At 42.9% G+C, this 19,940-nt stretch overlaps 1 protein-coding gene across 1 annotated transcript in view; it reads left to right on the forward strand.

The window, feature by feature from the left end:
* The window catches only part of COL22A1 (collagen type XXII alpha 1 chain), a 219,088-nt gene that overhangs the window by 43,968 nt on the left and 155,180 nt on the right, over positions 1–19,940 (forward strand). The window lies entirely within an intron of this gene.

The following is a 19,940-nucleotide window of genomic DNA, read 5'->3' on the forward strand; positions in this document are numbered from 1 at the left end:
TGTACTGGAAAATTTACTGTGTTAGTTTATTCAGGGATGTATCTGTTAACTATTCCTCCAAGCTATCAGAGTTCTATGCTGGAATAGTGAATCATGCATGTTGATTTTTAACAAAGTTGTTTAAGGACAAGTGTAACATTTACAGAGCTGCAAATCTTTCAAAAATTCAACATAATTTACAGTGGCTGTTCTGATTTCTATTAGCAAGCATAGAAGCAGATGCTGGTCTAATTTACCTGCCTGATTGTTCTTTGTAGTGACCTTAATAATATCCTGAAGAATTAATTTCCTGGGATAATATTATATTTGTAATTTATTTATCACCGGCTGAGTATTTACGTGCTCACAGCTTTACAAGGACACTGTGGCTTCACACAATGTAAGACGGTACACAGGAATCTCTTTAATGTATGACTGGCTCAGAATCAAGGATTTTTATCATCTATAATTAGGAGTTTATCCCAGTGGGTGGGATTTTTTTTTCATTGTAAATCCTTTTGCATACTATTATTTAGTTAAAAATACTGTCCTGTGTGCTTGCTGACAGCACAAGAAAACAGAATAGTAACTCTAAATAATTTAGTGGATTAGTGGATGGCTTGCTACACCCTCCCACCACATTCATCTCTGCAAACTATTTTTGAGTTGATTATAAGTAATTTGGCTTTGGAGGTCGATATTTTTATTTGTTCTAGGGGGCCTGTAATAAAGAAAAGTCTCTCAGCTTTTTACTTTGATTTTTATGGGCACATGCCTTGACCATAAAGTGTTAGGTGCTACTGAAATGTTGAAAAATATCTCTCACTGTCACAGGGTCAAGAAAATTCTTCCTTGTTCAGATCCTAGAGAAGGTTATTTCAAATTTTTCTAGGTTCTGTAGTTTGTCTCATAACTAAAGCATTAATTTCTATTCTAGAGCATAGAGTAGTTTCACTCCTCTGTATTTATGCTCAGTAATACCTCACTGCTAATTATTTTCTATGAACTAGTAGTATGCAAGATAATAAATGTTTAATTAACCAAACATCTGAGAAAGTATTAGACTGACTTGTCATAACTTTGTACAGCTATTTGCATACATTCTGGGTTATTTCTAGTGAATCCAATGGTTTTCTTAATCTTACACAGCAGGGCATTAAAGATCTCAGAAATAAACCTTGGCTGAACAGATTCACATGTGGTGCAAATCCCTTCCTTGTGGAGTGCTCTGAAGATTTTCCATGAGAGGTTTGATGCACTCAAGTATAATGAAGGCGCACATTGGGTCATAGATATCCAGTCTCTTAGTCCTAAAATAATCTCCTGTCCTACCAGCAGGGAAGGTATGTGAAACAACTGCAGAAATTCTTAGCAGATGGTTCCTCACTGCTGGCTGCATGCAGAGGTTTTACCTACGGAAGCAGGGGTGGGGCTGGGGGTGTCCCTACATCTTCGTGTGCTCAGCACAGCCCAGCTCTCAGGATGGAGCTGGCCTGGCTCTGCAGGCTTCTGGAGGATGTTTCTGCTCATGTGTGCTCCACTGCCCCCTGACAGGCACCTCCAGCATGGGGCCAGGCTGAGCAGCTCAGGAACAGTGCAGGAGCACTTGAGGCTGTAATTGTGTGAGGCTGACCCTTTCATCTTCTGTTCTTTCCTTTTTTCTTCTCAATAATTGTCTCCCCTTCACCACAAAATGCACAGGAGAAGAACAGCTTTTCAGGAAAAGTGTTTTCTACCCGTAACTCTGTGGTGGAGTGAGAGGGAGAAATGCCAAGGAGAGGAAGTAAGTGGATGTCAGTAAGTTCATAGTCACAGAGGTTGCTTTGCCTGTGTTTTCTCTGCCCCTACCACCCCTCATTATAGAATAAGCTCCCAAGTAACCTGCTATCACCAGAACACAGGGGACTGAAGGCAACAAGGGCCCTCTCCCCTTCATCTGCTTTGTCCCAGGGGCTTGTGACTTTTCTCCTGCAGTTGGATATGGGTTCAAACTGAGTGGGGGATGAAGTGTGGATCAAGTCACACTTGATCAAGTGGAAGAGGCTAGCTGCTCATCTTATTGTTGATTTCTAGTGAAGAATGGTCACTCATGAGGGACTCCACGATACCAATGGACTCAAGAATCCCCCACAGTCTATCCTTTAAATAAGCCTCTTTTGGAGTACAGGCATCCTTTATTTTCTTCTCTTCTGGACTCAGTTATTTTTATAGCATGCACCCCTTTTTTTAATTTATGTGTGTGCACACATCCATATATATAACTGGAAGTGAATGGAGTGATTTTCTCTCAGTTTATACAAATAAAATCTAGGGAATGGAAACCACAGGGGTGGATAAACATGCTATTCATGCTGGGTGGATCTGTGCTCCCATGGGGGGAGGTGAGTGTCCTAATTTCAGAACAGTACAGAGTTTTCATTACATCAGTAGAAGTTTAATTATATAATTTGGAATGGGAAAGTGGAGAGTGTAGACATATATCTGCAATGAATCTATACTTAAAATTTCTGTAGTTTTGTAGGGTTTTTGGTGGTTTGAGTTGTGTTTTTTTTTGACGTGTTGATGATTTTCCTAGGGTTGGTGGGACCCATGAAAAGCAGCTGAAGCCAGTATAGAGAAAACATTGCCTGTGTGTTTTCCTGCTCTTGGGGTGAGCTTTTAATTTCACTTTCATCTGGAATTCCAGGCTAGGTGATAAGTTTGATTCTCCCTACGCTTCTGGGTTTTTAGGTGAGGAGGAGCTTTGCTAGGGTGATAGCATGAAGAAATGGTTAATGTTGACTTTCACCAAGGAAAACAGCAGTGCTTACTCCTCTGTGAGTCTGCCAAGCAGCATTTAACCCTCCCTGCTGGATTGACCCATTCTGCTATGGCAGCTCTTTTTTATGAAGGTGGAGCATAAAGTGATGAATTCCAGCTATGGGAGGTGGATCCTCTCTGGGTTAAAATGGGCCAGCTCAGGCATGGTTCTAGTAAGGTACACCATAGTAAAATTAACTCAAAAGCAGTTACATTTAGAAGTTTATTACAGAAATATAGAATGGGTTGGAAGGGACATTAAAGATCATCTATTTCCAACTTCCTACTGTGGACCTTTCACTGGACCAGGTTCTTAGAGCTCCATACAGCCTGGCCTTGAACTCTGAGAGGGATGGGGCATCCAAAACTTCTCTGGTCAGCCCATCCCAGTGCTTCACTTTAGAGTAAAAAAAAAAAAAAATCTAATATCTAACCTAAACCTACTGCCTTTCAGTTGGAAGCCATTCCCCCTTGTTCTGTCACTCCAGGTTCTTGTAAAAAGTTTCTCTCCATCTCTCAGGTTTGAAAGGCTGCAATCAGGTCACCACAAAGCCTTCTCTTTACCTCCTGAAGAATCCAAATTCTCTCCACCTATCTGCTTAGGAGAGATGGTCCATCCCTCTAATCAACTTGGTGGCTTCCTCTGGATTTGTTCCCACAGGCTGATGTCCTATCTACATATATAAAGAGATTAATGCAAATAATGGATTGGATGTACATGTGCAGCTTTATTTTTGTCTGGACAGATACTGTGTGATGGAAACTTGGACTTGCTCGGTATTTGTGCAAGATGTGAAGAGAACCATCTTTAAAATACTCTTTTATTTGGACTTGTACATAACCTTGCACTGACTAAGAAAATTTTTGCCATATTAAATTCTGGCAGTGGTAATGATCAAAACTCCCAACCCCCCTATGGAAGAATATGTGATGAGATACAACCATCAGTACTCATCTTGCCTTTGGAAAATATGGAAAACTTGGAAATAGAGGGCACATCATCAGTGTTAAAATTTGTTGCACTGATTGTCTGAATCCCACCAGCAAGACAAAAGTAGAAACTAGAAGCTGCTTCTTAAGGGACATGTAAGATTAATTTTTTTCTAACTCAGTGTAGTTAATGTCTGAAAAAAGATCATCTATGGGGCTGGTAGAGTGTGCCCTGGCTTCTTTAAAATGCAGGTTGATACTTTTTTAAGAGATGAGGTCTTGCTCATCTCAGCCTCAAGTTGCTGGCTTTAACAGCATTTTCTTCTGAGAAAGGAAAGATTATTTTCCAAAAGAGCAGATGTTGCTGTGGAATATGAGATGTCTGATGTTGTGTGCAAGAGGCCTTGATGCTGGTCATACTTTTCTGTAGATGTAAAATTTGTGAGTCCAGCAGAGAGATGGAGGTCACCAATATATTTTATTTGTACTTTCCCCCAGCAGAAAATCCACCAGAGCCTCTCTATTAGACCTTTCAGACCTTGGAGGAAGGATATTTTAATCTCTAAGTGTCTACGTATATAGGAATGTTTGCACCATCTTGGTCCTGGCATGGGTGGAAGATGGGAAGAAAAATAAAATGAAACATGTGGCCTTTGATTAGAAGGCAAACTGTGCTCTAATGGAGGTGATTAGAGATGAACTGCAGACTTTGTCTGGCCATGAGGCAATAGAGTGATTTTCTTGTGTGGTGGCCTGGAAGGCTGCCAAGCTGTTTCTCAGTAACTAATCCTGAGTCAGTTATGGGCACAGAAAACAACACCACATATCCAACACTTTCCAGGGAAAGGGGTCAGACCCTGATGGTGGTGATCTCTGCAGGGAACAAGTTTTCAATTTCCCAGCAGGAGCACTGGGTCCATGTCACTCTCCCCGACCCATCTGCTTCCCAGAGAGGCAGTGGGGGACCAATTCAAGAGAAGCTGGCCTCGGATCATTATGAAGACAGTCAGCTCTTTGAGAAGATAATGATGTGAATGGCTAGGAAGAAACAGATCCAAGACTGATCAAGCCTAACTATTAAAAGGACTCGGAATTTCCTTGTCTTACTTCCTATTTCATATTAAAATTCCCTCTTTCTGTAATACCTTATAAAAGCAGGTCCTGCCCAAAGAAATGCACCTTTGTGGGCCTTTGTAAGATGGAGTCCCTGTCATCTGGAAGGCATTCTGGCCACAGCAGCCCCCACTATGAGCTTAAAGCAACATCCTGTGAAGCTGAAGCTATCAGTGTTGTGAGTGACCACTGGTACATTCTTGACTCCTTTGTGCTCCACTGTTATCATGGAATCATATAATTATTAAAGTGAGAAAACACCTCCTGAAATCATTGGGTTCAACACTTAACCTGTCACTGCCATGGCCACCACCAAACCTTGTCCCTCAGTGCCACATCTACACATTTTTTGTGTGCTTCCAGGGATGAGTCCACCATTTCCCTTGGAAGCCTGTTCCAATGCTTGACTACCCTTTCAGTGAAGAAATTGTTCCTAATATCCAATACCTGGTGCAACTTGAGCACATTTCCTCTTGTCCTCTTAGCTTGTTACTTGGGAGAAGAGACTTACCCCCACCTAGCTACAGCCTCCTTTCAGGGAGTTGCAGAAAGTGATAAGATCTCCCTGAGCCTCCTTTTCTCCAAGCTGAACATCCTCAGCTCCCTCAGCTGTTTTTTTATCAGACTTGTACTCCAGACCCTTCCCCAGCTTCGTTGCCCTTCTCTGGACATGCTCCAGCAACTCTGTAATCAATACTTGAGTAACTCAGCCAAACATCTGTGGTTCTGGATATCTCCATGTGAGCTCTGGGATGGAGAGAACCCCTTTGAACACCCCAGCTACCTCTGTGGATGCTTGTGCTGAGCAGCAGTGATGGAGGGCCTGACTCTTCATGTGCACACACAGTGCAGCCAGGAGAAATGCCACCCAGAGGGATGTCCTGTGTCAGCACAGGCCCCTGGAAAGCAGACCACAGCCAGTAAAAGTCCTGGGCCCTGGCGCTGTCCCACCACAGCCCATGGGACACTTGGTGGGATGGTTCACTCTGTGCTAATGAGCTCTTTCTAAACAATGACCTGACATGGTTCAGGGAATAGCAGAGTCCCAGGCCAGGAGCCTTTCCCTAATGGGCAGTGGGAATGTGGCATCCCAATTTTGGGTGGATGGGAGTAGGGAGAATAGTTTGGCTCTGCCTTCCTGCCCTCCTGGCCAAAGAATGAGTTTGGTTTGTACAGAGATATGGAAGTGCTGAGCACTGTAAAGCAGACAGGGTGTTTGAATGGGGAAGCATTGGTCCATGCTACACTATTTTGGGGTGGGTGGGAATTTCCTCAGCTAGTCATAAATGCTGTTGCAGGGTTTTGTATAGTGGCACAGCAATCAGGTTTGTAAATCGTTCTTAGGCAAATCCCATTCTTCATGGTGTTTCTTTTCCTGTGTGAATTTGGGGTTTGGTACAGTGACTTGTGAAATCTCATCCAAGATGGTGCTGAGATGAGAAGCTCAGTGAAATAAAGAAGGTCTGACCTCATAGCCAAAGCCAAGAATATGATCACAGAGTCAGAGAATCACTGAATTGTTTGGGTTGGAGGGGAAATTATAAAATCATGTAGTTCTAACCCCCAGTTAGGGCTAGAGACACCTTTGAGTCAATCAGGTTGCTCCAAGCCCCATCTGACCTGTCCTTGAACACTTCCAGGGATGGGGCAGCCACAGGTTTTCTGGGCAGCCTGAACTAATGCTTCAACACCTTTATAATAAAGGATTTCTTCCTAATCCTTATATCTAATCTAAATCTCCTCTTTTCAGTTTGAAGCCATTTCCCTTTGGCCTGTCACTACCTGTAAAGTGTTCCTCTCCAGATTTCTTCTATTATGTGAAGGTTTCTTGCTGCTTACCAAGCCAAGATTGTCATTGACCTCTTCACATGGGGAATTTGAGGCAGCTGCCTTTCCTATTTTCTGCTTTTACTTTTGTGTGATTTATCTAGATTGATCTCTGTTCACCGGAAAGGTTTCGCATCCTCAGACTGAGTTTTGGGGACTCACAGCTGTAACAGGACACATTTGTTTGATATCAGGCCTTGGTCATTAGGGATAGAGCTGACTTTGAGGTGTCCTGTGCTGTGCTTTTAGCTTTGCTTCTTTGTGATCAGCGACAGCAAAAAATGGGTGTACACGGAACAAAACACCCAGCTACATTCCTTACTCATTTACATTGATCTACAACCAGATTAATTTCACTTTAATGAATGAGCAACTAAGCAAGAGAGTTGGCCTATCACCATCCTTTGTACTAATTAGTATTTTTCTTACCTGCAGAAAAGCCAATCTTTTTGTATTCTGGGCTGAAAAACACCCTCCGTGGTAATTTTCATCACCTGCATGTGTGTCATTCCTCTGGGCTTCCGCAGCCTCTTAGAAAAACTTATTGCAGGGCAAAATAATTTCACTAAGCTTCTGGTGCTCAGTGAGCGGGGGGCACAGAGGGCTGGACATGCTCTCTGCCATGGGGACTTTCCTGGAATTCATGCTGGCCCCCATTTGCTCATAGCTGGGTTTTGTGATAGCTGCTTTCCATGCAAAATAGCTCAGCTTTTGTGGCACCCCAGCACAGACCAGCGTGAGTGGCAGCTGTGCTCTGCGGCGAGGGGAGCTCTGCCTTTGTTGGAGGGGTGGGTTCTTGCTCCCAGTTATTCAGAGCCTCAATTAAAGGAGGCACACTGTGGTTATTAGTTGTGCTCACTGGGGCAGAGCACAATGAGGTCGGCTCGGTGTGCAAGGGAACCCCCTGGATGGCTCAGGCAGCCCAGGCTTCCCAAAGACCCAGAAACGGGGAGGGGAAAAGGACAAAGCTCGGGGTGCTGGTGCCAGGCAGGGACTCGGGCTGGACGTGGCAAAGGCAGCCCTGCTCCTGGAGGGCTTGGGCGATGCGTGGGAATGGCGCTGGTGCCAGCAAATCCTGGCAGTGGGGCTTTGTTCGCCGGCGGGATTTGCTGAGCTGATGGATCCCCTTTCCATTGCCCCAGAGGAGAAGGTGGCAAGGGGCCAACTGGTCCACACTGGGACTTGTGCAGCATGTTTTAGAGTTATTAAAAGGTTATTTTAAGAAATGGATTAGCTTCCTCAGCTCTGTTTTTCCATCTTCTGCTTTCCCCTCTCATGTGTGTTCTGCATAATTTTTATAATGAACTTGCATTCTCGCCTCTTCAGGCTTTTGGCCACTCTAGTTAATGGCAATTATACAGAATATGTATAATCTTATCAGAAAGTGCTAATGAAAAGCTTTAATGTGTCTAGCCATTTTCTTGCAGCAGACTTTACTGTTCCTTCCTTCACACAGAAAGTCCCAGCCCAGCATGTGCCCAGACACAGTTCTGCAAGCACAAACTTTGTCCCATGGTCCTCACCTAGAAACAATTTCTTCTTCAGGTCAGCAGCTAAAATATCCACTCCCAAAGTCAGTACCTCAGCAAGCAAGGTCAGATAAACTTGCACCAGCCTTCACCACGTTCATTTACAGCTGAAGTCTCTCTTTAAGAGGGGAGGAGCTGCAAAAGGAAGCTGGGAACTTCCTTAGTATTCCAGTTCCTGTCATGACATTAGCTTTTCTTCCAGTTCTCCCTCTGCATGCATAACATAACTGCAAGTCAAACCTTGCTGAATAGGCAACTTCCCCAAGAAGTAAAGCTGAAATGTCATTTTTCCATCTTCCTTGAGGGATAGAATCTGTGATCCAGGTGAAATAACAGCTCTGATTGCTCAGTAGTTGCACAGATGTCTAACTCCTCTGTAGCATTAAGCCACACCTTCTCCATTGCCTCTGGATCTTATGGGCAACTGGGAATGACCCTGCAGCATTGATTTTCTCTAGTTCTCCCGATAAAAAAACAAAGCTGGTTGCCCTGTCCTTTACTGGGTGTTTGTGAGCCCTCCTGGCTGTTCTCTCTTTGTGTGCAAAGACACATGGATACCCCAGCCAAGCTCTGGCCTTGCTTTTATTTTGCTTTGCTTAATACACTCCTTTGTAAAGTCCAGGAAATAATTGTTAAAAATCTCCAATAATTACTTTTTGAGGCATCAACTCTACATGTTATAATCTACCTTTCTGTCAGTGCAGAAAGAGGGAGGATTACTTAAGAAGATAGGTTGGATATTAGGAAAATATTCTTCACTGAGAGACTGTCTAAGAATTGGAACAGACCTCCCAGTGAAGTGGTGGAGTCATCATCCCTGAAAATTTGAAAAAAATGAGTGAACTTTGTGATGCTGCTTAATGGACATGGTGGTTAAGATGTAGGAGTCAATGATCTTGGAGTTCTTTAACAATCTTAATGATTCTGTGATTCAGTTCTTTTTATAGGACAGGGTTAAAAAAAACATCAAAGAAGAAGGGTCTGGCTGGTTCTCAGTGCCTGTGTGTCTCTTCGGTGCAATGAGAGCATCTTCACTTTAGCACTGTACAAAGGTGAAACCCCCAAAGTGGCTGTGCTGAAGAGAATCCTAAAGGATCCCCACACCAAGTGATGCAGACTGAGGATGAAGAACTGACTGTGAAATTCCACTTCCCATCTATGCATCCCCAGCTGATGCAGCAATTCCCAGCATATCCTCTGCAAAAGCATCCCTTAGGGAGGAGAAAAAAGTCCAAGAGGAAAGAAATGAATTGGTCTTTGGCCTAAATTTGAAAGGCAGGTTTCAGAGATCCTTGGAAAAATTTAGTGATGTGTAAATAAAAAAAAAAATTTAAAAACCCAAGCCTGTTGGATGTGCTTTAAAATGTTTATTGACCCTGAAAAAACACTTTGTGGGAATCAGTTTTACTACAGAAAACTCGCTGAACTGCTTCTGAGGCATCTGATACAATGCAGCAAATCTCCTTTCCTGAGGCCACAAGACATTTTCTGAAACCCCTTTCCTTCTCAGGCTGGAGAGGCGCATGCACAATGAGAACAATGCTGAATGTTGTCCTTCAGGACTCATCAGAAGCTCTTGAGCTAATACATTATACTTCTGCCTGCAATTTCATTTTATTTCAGATTGAAATGTCAATTCCAAATCTGTCATTCCTAGCTGACAGCAGCTGAAATTATCCCACTCCCACACCATATACCCCTAGGTGCATGGGCTAGTAGACATTGTGTTTTGGAGGAAAAGAAACCTCTCAGAATTGATTTGGGATCTCTTAATTAAATGCCTGTCATAGGGAAAACACTAATTCATCAAGATCAAAACTTCTGGGCAAAACCAATTTAGATGAGTTTTTGATCATGGAGAAGGATTGGGAAAAACATCTTTGAAGCTATTAAAATGTTTTATTTTGAGCTTGGGGGTTTTTGCAATGTGAAGAAGTTCTGGTTTTTGTTCAAAATATCAATTGCTTAATATGTTTTAAAAAATCAATGCAAACCATGTTCCCCTTTGGAGAGTCAGTGTGCTCAGCTCCCTGGAGAGGGACAATGGGGACGGGTACCACTGGGCTGACTTTGCAGGTCTTCTGGAAACACAGATCCTCTCACACTGGGATGGGCCTTTTGTGGCTGTGCAGCTGAAAGTTTTACAGCATTAACTCATCCTGGCATGTCTGTGGGGAAGCTTGGGTTGTGCTGCTGGCAGACTGGCACAATAGCACAATTTGATTCCAGGTGTGTGAGTAAGACAGCACAGGTGTATGACACACTGTGGCAGCCCTGTAACTAATGTAGAGGGATTGATAAATTTTCTTTTTCCTGGCACGGATAAGCTTTTAGTGGGGATTGAAGATCTCAGTAGTCATAGGTGGCAGGGCTATAGAGGCTGATTGATGCCCATGTGCTTTCTCCTGCTTGACTCCTTTCTTTTTTGTGCTCCAGTTTGATTCTTTCCCTTTTCCCTTCTTGCACAGTTGTCTTGTCTGAAATACCTTCTTAGACCTCCTTAAAAATGAGTGGTTGACATTTTTGAGCAGGGAAAACTCAGTAGGTAGGAAAGAGAGGGGAAATTGAACTATCTGCACCTGACTTGAGTATCGTAGCCCAGGTTGTGCCTGCTTTTATTTATTGCTCACAAATCCTTATTTTCCAGGGTCCACTTGTTACATCCTTTGTTTAGCAGAGTGTGGAGGGGGCAGATGCCCTCAAAACCACTTCTGGTTAAATTGCTTTTCTTTTGGCTGCTTTTAGGCTTCTGAAGAGAGATTGCTGAAGTGCCCATGGGAAGGAAGAACCCAGATCTTATTCAAACCCCCTCAGAAATTTTGGGTCTGGTGGCATGTTTGGAATTGGCAGATGAATCAAGCTGTTTGGATAAAATTAGCATAGGATTGAAGTTACCTTTCAAAATTTAAGTCAGAAATGAACCCAGTGCTTTCAACCTCGCTGTTTTTAGGTGTGTCTGAAAGCTGAAAAACCCAGATGGTGTCCTAAAGGTCTTTAAATGTGTTAAGACCTTTACAGATATCAATGGTCTGTTTAAATCCTTTGGAGGTAAAGAAGTGAACACTGGGCTTGCTCCTGCCATCTTTCACTCATTTTAAGTAATTTCTTTTTCCTGATGTACTCTGTAGCACTCTGGAAGGCAGAGATAGAGCTCTGAGAGCCAGCAGCTTGTGGTGGCATCTGATCTTGGACAAGTCCTTTTTCCCCCATGATCAATCATCCTCAAGCTGTTTCCATTGGTGTCCCCAGGGTTTAACCCCATGAAGATTATCTGATGCATGTCTTCCTCTTAAAGGATTTCTTCTGAAGATCTGTACCACCACAGAAGTACCCCACTGTTTTCTCTGGCTGGTCCTGGGGCTGGCACATGCCTGCCACTACCTTCTGCCTCTGTGTGGCCAGTTCCATGCTCTGTCCAGGAAAGGCCAATTTCAACAGGATGAGAGCAACCAGGCAAACTTCTGAGTTTGCTGAGGTGCATCCATAAAATAGCATCCTTCAGCCAGGATGTGATTTTAACCTGGTTTCTTCTAAGAGGAAACTTAAAGTAACTTACTTTTCTTGAACTGTCTCCATTTTGCAAATCTGATGTTACAATTCTTTCCAAAATATAATCAAACTCTTAGCCAGCTGAGTCATGTCTTGTATTTATACAGAAATTTCTTTGCTTTCCTCTTATGATATATTTATACTGCTGCTGGTCAGAGTCCCAAAGCCACAGTTACAGTAACCCCCAGAAATACTCACATGGAAGAAGATACTGTTCAATTTGCAGTTGTATAATTACACCAGAAGAGTAATGGCAGTCAGAGTCCTTCTTAAACTAATCCTTGAGCTATATTTCTCTCTTGGAACTTATTTGAGAACAGCTAGTGTATATTTATTGATCAGCTGAAAAGCCATGAGCTTTGAAACAAGTTGCTTCTAATTAATTCACTTCTGGAACTACTGTGAGGGAACAGAATGCTTTACCTGAATTTCTTGTTATTATTCTGGACAAGTAATTGCTTTTATGGGAATTTAACAAATAAAATAACATTTGTGGTCTGCCAAGGATTTATTTTTTTGTTTGCTTTTTTTTTTTGAAGTCAATTATAAACTGTGGCTTGACATCTCAGCTTTCCGGAAGTGCTCAGATGAGGAGACTCCATGCTCTTGTCTCTGTGTTGTGGCACATGGGAGGATAATGGATAGACTGCCTTGTCCCTCCAGCCAGCGGTGGGAACTGATGGCTTCAGCAGATCTGTAGCTGCACTGCTCCATTGGGCTCATCTGGGGAATGTGCCTTTGGTGAATGCCCAGTGCAAGTGAGATTGATGGGGTTTTATAGCAGAAATACTGTATTGTTCCTATTCAGTGAGAACCAACATACTGGAGCTTCACACCAAGTTTATTTTTAATCATCCCAGTCATTTCAATCACAGGACTAAGACAGAATTGCTACTTAAAAACCAAATAAAACCCCCCACCTTTTATATGTTGATAGAATTTTATAACATTTGAGTCCATCCTAAAATCAGTCATTGCTGTAAGAGATTTTGCATTTTTTGTTACTGCTGCTACCAGCTCCCTGTTGTGAAATTTGCTGTTGGCAGAATTTTGCTTCCATATTACTTGTTTAATAGCACAGGATAAAAAAAATAAGAAAGATCTGCTTGTGTTTGTGAAATACTTCTCCTGTTTCTACAACCAGCATTTCCATGTGTGGTACTGGTCTTTGTAAGTTTTTAAAGGAGTGTAAAGCACAGATGTTTTACCTTGGGTCTTCTTACACACCATAGAAATCTCTTTGTTCATTACACAGGTGGATATTGGAATTGATCCATGTCCAATGGTGCAAAATCCAAGAATATAAAAACTTTATTTTCTAAACCTTAATGAGTGAGAAGGGGAGAGAGAATGATGGAATTTTTTTACGCTTGGCAGTTCTGCAGCTGTGAGGTGCTGGACAGGTGGGACAATCTACCTGGAGTTCTTTCTGTTCCATCCACAGACTGCTCATTCCCACCTGTACCCCAGAGAGGCCTTGTGTGCTGATCTCTTCTTTCTGCACTCTTGGGATCCTCATTTGCAGGTGGGGTGGCTTGGTCTCCCCACAGCCAGGTGAGCTGTACCTTTGATCTGTGCTCTTCATCTGGGACACAAGGCCAAGCAGGAAACCTTTTTAGCCTTGCAGCACCCTGTTCTCTCCAGCCTCTGAGGTACAGGCAGCAAGCACCTAAAATTGTGCCAAAGAGCCCAGCAGCTGCATCAGGAGTGACATGTTCCATCTGTGCCAATAGAGCAGCTACTGGGGAAGGGCTTGCTGCTGTGGCTGCTGGCTCCTGGAGAGTGTGCTCCAGTTCAGCTCCATCCTGTCATCCCGTTAAATATTTTACAGGTCATTAGCATGAAGACATGCTCATGGCAATTCATCTGCTAAGGCAGTGGTTGGCCACTCAGGAGAAACCCCGTGGCTCACTCCAGTCAAGGACACTTAGCATGGTGGAGCTTCACCTCTTCCCCAGAATGAGAGAAGGAGGTGGACTCGTGCCCCAGAGCACAGCTCCTGGCCTGGATGGAGAGCAGCTGCTAATTGCTTTCCTCCAAACTTTGTGCTGTTTGCCTACAAGCTCCTTGGCACACAGTCTCTGTGTTTGTTTAGGGGCAGACACAAGCAAATTAGCCTGGAAGTGCCAAGGCCTGATGCTATTTCCATAGTTCCCAGAGTGCCACTTATTCCCTGTGGGAGCATGTGCAAATTAATTCTGTATGTTGCTCACTTAAACGATGCTAATTGCATCAGTCCTCTTGACAATATACTCCTGCTGCCAGTCATAGTACGAGTTTCTAGCATTTGTGTGGGTGCATGAGAGAGGGAGAGGTTCTCTGAGCATCCTGCAGTGCAGGTGTCCTTTGGAAAGAGGAGTCCTCACCAAGATTCAGGAACTTCTCTAGAAAATTTTAAAGGGCGTCTGAAACTGAGCTTAGGGTTAGATTATGGGGTCAGCCTCGAGATGGGGCTGATGGGCTGTAAAGGATTCCCTGTGCTGGTGGAGGTGTGTAGGTGTCACTTCTTGTGTGCTGTTGGGATGGGAGCTACCTTTAGTAGCACGGAATCAAGATCCAAAAGCACAGAGAAAAGAAAAATAAAAAAGGCAATTGATAGTAACAAAAGAAGAAAGAGATGCTTAGATCGAGGGTTAGAAGATGGTATAAATGCAGAGTGCAGCCTGCCACATTGTGGGCAAAACAGCATTTGTCACATCTCTCCGATGTGAAGCTCCAGTGTAAGTGAGGCAGGACAGGAAAAAAATGTAGAAGAAGAATTTAACCTTTTTTATTAAATTTACTTTATTACCTTCAAAAGGACTTCAAGTGCTTTGCAAATTCCAGAACTCCCTGCATTCCTGCTGTCCCTATTTAAATAGGATACAGTATTTCTTTGCAGTGCATGGAGCCCCCTTCCCACTTTCCCATTTCCACTGAATGCATTTAAGGATTGGTGGCCTGGGAGGATAAAATCAATTAGCATTGTTGCTTTTGATCTGCATTAGAGAACTCTTAGCAAAGGTTGATTTTTATGGGCTATATCTCAACTAGTAACTGTAAATGTGGCCAGAAGCATTCCAGGGCAGTGGAATACACTCCTCTGCCCTGGGGTCTGGCACGTTTTGCCCCAGGCAAGCTGACACTCCACTGGAACATTTCTGGGGCCCAGATGGGTACTTCCAACATGCCAGGGAGTGTTCCTGGTCAGCAGCCTTCTCGTTTTGGAGGCTAAATCCATTTGCTAGCATAGATACGGGCTTGAACATGCCTTGGCCTCAATGCCCAGGAATGCACCCAACCATGCTTGTTTTAATTGGATGGATGTAACTCTGGTGCCTTTGATAGATGTCTAATTTGGGAACTATATGTTCCTAGATTTTCCCTAGAAAGAATGGGAAGAAAGTGGCTATTTCAGGGCTACATCAGGGCACCTAAATTGGGTTTCTGCTCTGAATTGCTCTTTGAAGGAGCCCTGTTTCTCCATTCTATAGAAAGAGCCTTTCAAAGAAGAGTATCTTCTTGCCTGGGACCTTAAATGAGTGTTGCATGGGAGCTTTCTGGGGTATAATGCCCTGCAGTAATTTTGCTCACTCTCTGTGTGGAACACACCATCTGCTGAGCAGTGCCAGCACTGAATGGATGGTCACACAGGAATTCAGTTTTTCTGGCCAGTGTGCTGGAAGAGGGGAGGGAGCCCTGTGGACACAGATCCCCAGAGTCCCACTGAAGTCAGGAACTTTCTCAGCAGACAGGGGAGCCTGAGCAGTTCAGCTGGGCGCTGGGCATTTTCAGAATAATGTTTTAGTGGAAAAATGGGACAGACTTATGAGGAGTATGGTGGGCTGTGGCTGTGTTTTCTCTACCTGAAAGCTGTACTGTGGTGAGGGCTTTCTATTCCATTTTCATTTCATCACAAGCATTTATCAGCTCTATAAGGGAGCTGGGGAGGGTTTTTTTGGCAAGGGTTTGTAGTGATAGAAAAAGGGTAATGGTTTTAAATTGGAAGAAGGCAGGCTTATATTAGATATCATGAAGAAATTATTCACAGGGTGGTGAGGTACTGGAACATGTCAGCTAGAGAAGCTGTGGATGCTGGATCCCTGGAAGTGTTCAAGGTCAGGTTGGAGGGGGCCCTGTGAAACCTGGTCTAGTGAAAGGTGTCCTCGCCCATGGCAGAGGGGTTGGAAACAGAGGATCTTTAAGATGATCAGAAGGATCTTTAAGGTCCCTTCCAGCCCAAAGCACTCCTTGATGCTCTGATTCTACCACTGTAGTGACAGAGAGCCTTTGTGTGAGAGCAAATATGGAAACCTCATCCAGCATCAATGTAGGCATTATTTGAAGGAAAAAAGACTTAATCAACCTTGGCTGATTGTGGCAGCCACAAACAAGTGATTTTCCTGGCACTGATGGACTTCAGACTCCATGGTGTGAAGATTCAGTGCGATTTCAGAAAGGAAAGGAGAGTTGCACAAGGCATTAAGCTGCAAGGTGTAATAATATAATTGCTGTGATGCTCTGTTGTACCTACATCTTGCTACAAATTATAATGTTAGTACAGATACTATTGCAGTATCATTACACTGTCAGGGCTGCCTGCCACTGTAGCTGAAAAGAATGCCACGTTTTTCCTTATAAATTTGTTTCCATGGTGGTTGGCACTTTATGGATTGGGTTATTTGCAGGAAAAGAATATCTGACAACAAACATTTGCCAAAAAATATTCAGTTAATATGGGCAGAGCGTGGAGGCATTCTTTCAAAAGAAGCATTTTTAAAAGAGTGAGGGGGAAAAAAACCTTAAATTTGGAGGCTATAAAATGGTCTATGTGCAGTGTTTTATAAAAGAAAAGCGAAGAACAAATAAAGGTAGTACTATATATAGGAGTCATCAACTGACTGCAGGAAATTAGAAGTGCTGGAGGAACTGCTGCACAGAGAACCGCCTGCATAATTAAAGAACAGAGCTAATGGGCTCTGGGAAAGCTCCTCTGAGAAACTGCTTTCATGAAATATTCTTGACTTTAAGAAAAAATTTTCTCACCAGGCCCCTTCCCCTTTAAGTGCAATCTTCAATGGGAAAATTATTTCAATGTAGAAAAAATTTGCAGTACTATCTACGTAACAATATGAAACCCACCCACCCCTTAACCCAAATTCCTCTTTCTTACCGGGCTGTCTGCCTGTAAAGTTTTTCTGCCCATAAAGTTTTGGGAGACAACTTTTAGGGAAGTCTGCATTTGCCCTGCATTTGCCCATTATTCATGGACAAGATTACGAGGGGCTAAACCTCAGTGTCAGGGGATTACACAACTCAAATATTTGGATTGGGAGTATCACACCTTTTGAGAGAAACTAGAGAATTTTTCTTGTGGGAATGGAATAATGATGAAGATCCAGAGTGTCTAAATCTTTGCCAATGCACTGTGTGCTGCTGAGATTCTGGAATCCTGAAATTCTCAGGATTTTTCTGTTTTCTGGAAAGGAAAAAAAAAAAAAAAAAGAAACATGATAATAAATAATGTTTGCTTTAACCTTCTTGTGTTTCCATTCTCACCTCTCTACTTTATTCTTGTGGAACTTGACAGCTACACATGTTCAGCATTCATTATACACCAGTCCCCAGAGGAGCCCTTGGCAGCTGAGGGCTTGCTTATCCTTGAAAGAATTAAAATGAAAAGTAAGAAACTGTTTCAGTAGAGTCCTGTGGACACAAGGATGGAAAGCTGGCAATGGGAATTTGTGTTTGTCACTTTACAGGGAAGGTTTCTCTATAGAAAGACTTAAGGGGCAGCAGAATCACACCATTCTTGGCCAGGAATTGCTATAACAGATATAATACTGCCATTTCACTTCCATCTCTACCTCTCTCTTTAGGAATCCCTTCCCTTCCCTTCCCTTCCCTTCCCTTCCCTTCCCTTCCCTTCCCTTCCCTTCTCCACCGACGTTTTTGTCTCCACTCCTTTCTGATTGTCTTTTATTTCCCCTTTGTTTTCCATCCCATTTCAATCAGATCACTTTTCCAAACTTGCAGCCCAGTTGTTACATTTTAACTAAAATGCCTTATTTAATATTATTTTAGTGTTAGTGAATGTTTCTGAGCCAACATATTCTTCTGACACGTCTCTTTACAGAACATGTACTCTGTAGGACATATTGTCTCTTGCATTTAAAATATTTGAGGGCTTTGGGATTTTTTTCCATAGGGAAGGTTCTATGAAAGCAAGGCTTAAGTCCCTCCTCATCAAACAGATCTCAGTGGGATTTGCTTACAGAAAGGGGGTATCTGCAGTTAAATTACTTTCAGAAATTCTTCCTTCAACAAGAAGCTCTGGCAAACCAAGGACACAGAGGGTTCCTGGGCTGCCAGGCACAGGGACAGCTCCTGCCCAGCCTCTCACCCTCTGCACCGCCAGGTCCCCCTGGGCAGGGCTGCTCTCAGCCCCTTCATTCCCCAGCCTGGATGGGTACCAGGAGCTGCCCCAGCCCAAGTGCAGTACCAGCATCTGCTCTTGTTAAACCTGATGAGATTTCCATGAGCCACTTCTGGAGCTTGTCCAGGTCCTTCTGGGTGGTCCCATCCTCCAGGTGTGTCAGCTGCATCACTCAGCTTGGTGTCATCTGCAAATTTACATACACAGAGCTTCCTAGTCCCTCTAATGATGGGCCTTTGAAATGATGATAATGTAAAACTATTAGAAGTTGAAAAAATGGTCCATATATGTAGGTATAGAGCAATTTCCTGATCTCACTCACAAAAAAGTAATATTTGATATTGAAGCCAGTGAATAAAGTATTACAGAGAGGGAATTATTATGTATCCCTATTCAAGAATTATAATTTTATGAGAAAGAGGTCATTACTAACACAACTAATTTTCTTCAGCAGAGTTACAGCTTGGTTGATATGGTAACTACCTTGATAAAATACATTTGTTCTTTAATAAAGTACATTTTTCTTAGGCATGGTTACTATGTATTGAATTGCATTTGCATTAAAAAGTAGCACTCTACAATGGATTAAAAACTGACTGATCTCATGTAGCAGGTGTCAGTGGAAAGTCATCATTCCTGGTGAAACTGTAAAGGGATTTTTAGCACTTCTGGTGCTATTAAAAATTTCCACGAACCTCATGCAAACTTTTTGCTGATAAAAATTTTGGATAAAACAGATGATTGACAGAATATTCTATAAGGTTGCAGACAAGAAAGAAGTTTTAAACAATACATATTTAAAGGCAACTGCAAGCAGAGGATGTAAAAAGGAGCAGAGGCTGAAAGCTCAGGTCAGACATCTATAATTTCTCTTCTGTAAATCTGTAAAGATTTACAAATTAGCGTAGCCTTAGCTGCAGTGCAGATTTCTTTACTGTCTCTGCCATTTTCAGTGGGTGCTCATTGCTGCAAATCCTCTGAGCATAACAAGTGTTTGCTCAGAGTTTTGCCTGGCAGTAGCAGAAAAAAATGAGTGTAAATGCTCTTTGAGACTAGAATGTTCACCTGTGTCAGGGTTTCATAGAAAGACTCCAACAGAAGAGCAGCTTTTGTCCTGCCTTCCCAACAATGCAGCCCTGGGTCTGGCAATGCGACCTGGTGGCTCCTTGGGACTGATGGATGTGCTGGATGAGATGGGGAAAATACCAACCTCATTCAAGCCTCCATGAATTATTTTGTGGCTGGAAAGTACTGGAAAGTGAGCATTGCAATAAACTTCTTTCCCTTGTCAGCTATTTATGTTCCTTCCTTAGATGCAGGCAGGAGGGGAGGAGTCAAAAGGAGCATAGACATTTGTAAAATACAGGCAGAAGTGAGGTTACAGCTCTTTAAGGGGTAATAAAAGATTGTTCCTGTCACTATCTGCCCATGTGAAAGGTCCCTTCCACACTTTTTGAAAGCCCCTTTGAATTTGTGGAAGATGCTATCAGGTCTTCCTGGAAGGTCTTTCCCTTCTCCAGGCTGAACAACCCAAGCCCTCTCAGCCTGTTTTCACAGGAGAGGTGCTTCAGGCCTCAGATCATCTTTATGGCCCTCTAATAAGTCCAGTGTGATACATATAATGATATCTATTTATTATTGTTGTTGTTACTATTGTTATTGTTGTTTTGTTATTGTTATAATATTGAACATGTACAGACCCGGTATCTCCACCAGTACTTCTCATTAAACTGATCCCTTGAGCTACCTGTCCCCATTGTTTACAAGTGTTCAATAACCTATTGATTTGGGAAAAGAAA

Source organism: Lonchura striata, chromosome 1 (genome assembly GCF_046129695.1).
Source record: "Lonchura striata isolate bLonStr1 chromosome 1, bLonStr1.mat, whole genome shotgun sequence".
NCBI lineage: Eukaryota > Metazoa > Chordata > Aves > Passeriformes > Estrildidae > Lonchura > Lonchura striata.